Genomic DNA, 4,413 nt, shown 5'->3' with positions numbered 1-4,413 from the left:
ATCAAGCTAAATTTGACTCTTAGGGTATGCAACATGTAGAGGGCAAACTAAGTGGCAAAAAAAAAAAAAAATGAATGAAAATAAATTATAGGCTTGCATGGTTGGAAATGAAAAAATTTAGCCTATAAGTAGTATTTAAAACTTGATTTTCAGAGGACTAAAACATAGCCGATGACTACGTTTAGCCGTCCTTGACTGGAAATGGCATTAGTTTCCGTATCCTTGTGGTTTCCACGTCTAATTAGCATTGCTTTTATTTCCTATTTTAGCTTAGTCTTGTGTACCCTTTTTATAAATAGGGAAATAATAAAGTATTGTTATGAGTGTGCGAGAGTACGTCAAAATTCTTAAATACTTTGTTTAATAACTTTGCCATGAAACGAGGGTACGATTCACAATCCATGGAGGATGACATTGACAGAACGAAGTCGATTGCTCGTAGAGTGGCGACTCACTACAGTCCATGGACGAATCAAACTCTGGAAGAACGAGAAGGTAGTCCAATCATCCATCTAAGTGTAAAGATTAAGCAGTAGCTTCAATGGAGACCATTAAGAAAAGCAGACTTGTAGATATAGAGAAGAAGAGAGAGAGAGAGAGAGAGAGAGAAAGAAAAGCTTTCTTGTATTTCTTGAGTGTCAAGTTACTTTCCTTACATCTTTGCTATAAGTGTTTATATGATTACATTGCTTAATGCATAAGCTAGTATTCTAATAACCAACATATTCTACCAACCTTATAACTTCCCTTGGATCTTGTGACACTTGTCATCATCTACAACCTTAAATTCCCTTCACTTGGATTCTCATCTTTGTGTTTGTTTACACTCTTACATCCCCCCTCAATCTCATGCTCAAGTGAACTAAGCATGAGATTGCTACAATGCTGCTGGAATAAGGGTGCAGATAAACCCTTTGTGAGTATATCAGCAAATTGTTCTGCAGATGAAACATGTTGCACTTGAAGATCTCCTCTTGTAACTCTTTCACGAACAAAGTGATAGTCAATCTCGATATGTTTAGACTTTGCATGAAACACATGATTGGTTGATAGAGATATAGCTGAGATGTTGTCACAGTAAATCATTGGTGCTTGATAAAGAGGAATGTGTAGGTCACAAAATAATTGTCTTATCCAAGCTATTTCAGCTGCTGTGATACCTAGAGCTCGATACTTAGCTCTGTGGATAACCTCGACACAATGTGTTGTTTATTTTATGCCCAAGATATAGGATTAGACCCTACAAAGATCACAAACCCTGAGGTAGATCTTCTATCATTTGGATCCCTAGCCTAGTCTGCATCGACCCTGGTGTAAAGCGAATTCCATAATTTGATATACCCTTAAGATACCTGAGAATTCTTTTGACTTGCAATTACATTGGGACATTATTCATGAATTGGCATGCTTGATTCATAGAGAAGGCTATATCTGGCCTTGTTAATGTGAGATATTGAAGGGCTCCAACCACACTTTAGTATTGATCAGGGCTATGATATGGCTTTTCCATCGTTTTTTAGAAGTCTATGATATGGCAAACATGGAGTAGCATAGGGTTTGCAATCCTGCAAATCCACTTTGTCAACCAACTCACTGATATATTTAGACTTGGGAGACAAATAAGCCTTCATTTGTGTGACTAATCTGCAGCCCTAGAAACTAATGCAGATTACCTAAATCCTTCATCTCAAACTCTATAGTAAGTTCTGTAATGACTTGAGAAATCAATTAAGATGAGCTTCCAGTTAAGATAACATTATCAACATATAGCAGTAATACTACAATACCTTGATTAGAATGTTGAACAAATAAAGATGGATCAGCCTGTGAAGGCTTGAATCCCAGTGCAGGTAGAAAATTGGTGAATATGTCATTCCAAGCTCTTGGAGCTTGTTTAAACCTATAGAGCGATTTTTGAAGCTTGTAGACATAATTTGATGGATGTTGTAAGCTTTGAAATCCTGGAGGTTGCTCCATATACACTTCTTCTTGTAAAAAGTCATGTAAGAAGGCATTTTTCACATCTAATTGCCTTAGTTGCCATTTGAACTGAGCTACTAAAGCAAAAATGAGTCTAATAGTTGTAGGCTTAATGACAGGACTAAATGTTTCTCCATAGTCTACACCTTCCTCCTGACTATAGCCCTTTGCTACAAGCCTTGCCTCATACCTTGCAACAGTACCATCTGCATTCTTTTTAATTCTGTACACCCATTTACACCCAACCAGGTTTTTACCACTTGGAAGTGGAACAATAGCCCATGTATTTTGAGAATGCAGTGCATCTATCTCTTCGTGCTTTGCATTTTGCCATTCTGGTGCTTTAGAAGCAACTTTGAATGTTTTAGGCTCTGAGATAACTGACTAAGAACTAACACAGAGTGTTAAGAGTGTTTTAACACTGACTGAGAATTGACTGAGATAACTATAGGAGGCTTCAAAATTGGATTAAGAGTGTTTTAATTCATCTAAATTAGCGCAGAGGAGATTCTGTTCTTGATCTTGCATTTTGCAAGGGGGTGATCTCATCAAATGGGAAAAGGCTAAAATTGGGTATTATGTCGGCAACGATATAACTCAATGCTTGATAGAAGATTGTCGAAACCATTACAATGTTCATAAAATATAGTTACATATCCTGCGCATCTTGTATGTGGAGACTGGAGGTTGTTATGAGGTTCGTCTGGAAAAAACCCTAGCCCATGAAGCCCCCTTTGATATCATCAGTTGTCAGTTTGGCTTGCATTATTCCTGGTCTACTGAGGCGCGTGCGCGGCGAGACTTGCTAATGTATCGGCTATGCTTCGTCCTAGCGGTACTTTTATTAGAACAATGCCGGATGCAAATGTGATTATCAAAAGCTTAGAGAAGCTGATCAAGGGTTGAGCTTTGATAATAGCGTCTATTAGATACGTTTCGACGTAGAATTTTCTGGAAAGATTCAAGAGTTCATGCCCCTTTGAGTATACCTTTCACCCGGAGGATGCTATTGATTGCCCTGAATGGATTGCCCCGTTAGATTTTTTCAAATCATTGGTAGAAGAGTGCGATATGGAGCTAGTTTTTTGTAACAACTTCCCATGAATTCGTGCACGAGTATATGAAAATACCAGAATATCTTGAGCTAAAGCGGACTATTTGTGCACCACGCCCGGGTAACCGAGATCAAAGCACACTATCGGAAGATGAATGGGACGCAGCTTATTTGTATGTCGCATTTCTCTCGAGGAAGAGGGGAACCTGATCGGACACACGTAAACGGTAGACGACACAAAGGGAAGATGCCTATATCGAAAGAGGACATCGTGAACGTTAGCAGTAATTAATGGAACACATGTCTCAAATGTTCATTTCTGTAGCAAAGAGAAGGATGGTTTTTGCTCGGCCAAATAGGAAAGCAAAAGAGCTCAACTACCACAAATGGATGTAATTATTATATAATTTGTAGATTTACAGTGATCTAATCTAAAAAGAAAGATTAATTTTTTATTTTAGCATGATCCGCCATTGAAATTATTGATATTGTTTTTAACTTAAACACCTCAATGACATAATAACTGAATCTCCCGTATATAAACCGTATATTATTTTGTTATCTCTCCAACGTGTTACTCTATCCAAATAAGCAGTGCCAAATACTTTCGTCAAACAAGAGAAATATTAATCATGCCTACTGGGGCGATTGATATATTAGAGTTTTTCTCCTCCAACAGTTGAGCTAATGCATGCATGATCAGCAACAGTAATATAGTACTGCCTGATAAGCTTATATTTATATATATTTTACATCAAATTCACTTGTCTCTTCTTAGTTAGTTCTTTATATTTTTGAGCTATTTTGTTTTTTGTGTTTTTAGGATTTTTCAAGCAAAGAAAAGAAAAATAGCACAAGTGGGATTTTAAGTAACAAATTTGTCAAAACTGCCTGTGCAAATCAGCTGACTTTGGAAGTAAGTAGCGGACAGTTCAGAATGAGTTAGCTAGAGAATGAGTCTTATATGCTTGGAAAGCTACGGATGTCTATTTTCTGGAGCATTTCAAGATTGCTAATATCATTTTTCTAGAAGAAGTTATGGATGTTTTAACACTGAAAGGTTCCCAAGAGCCTGAGCAGTTTGTAACTGCAATGAAAGCAATAAATCCAATAAATCTAGCAGCCAAAACTGATGCAGCCAAGAGCAAGCCAGTTGACACCTATTCAAATGTCAGAGGAAATGGAATTACAGATGAGGATTAAGAGGGAGTAATTGGCATAAAGGCTACCTAAAGAGTTACAATTGTTTTACCATTTCCTCTCACTTATTGTCATCACTAAATGGCTGTTAGTGGGGTGAGTTATGGAGAAGAAACTGTGGCAGCAAGCAAGAACAAAAAGGCTGCAGGTTGCAGCGACAAAGTGGAAAAAAAAAAATG

At 37.5% G+C, this 4,413-nt stretch overlaps 1 pseudogene; it reads left to right on the top strand.

Annotated features, from left to right (window-relative positions):
* Positions 1-374: 374 nt before the first annotated feature.
* Positions 375-3,326, top strand: LOC103965381 (annotated as a pseudogene).
* Positions 3,327-4,413: the final 1,087 nt, after the last annotated feature.

The sequence above is a fragment of a genome, unplaced genomic scaffold (assembly GCF_019419815.1).
Source record: "Pyrus x bretschneideri cultivar Hongxiangsu unplaced genomic scaffold, Pyrus_bretschneideri_v1 Contig5, whole genome shotgun sequence".
NCBI lineage: Eukaryota > Viridiplantae > Streptophyta > Magnoliopsida > Rosales > Rosaceae > Pyrus > Pyrus x bretschneideri.
This window is presented reverse-complemented; position numbering and strand designations above follow the sequence as displayed.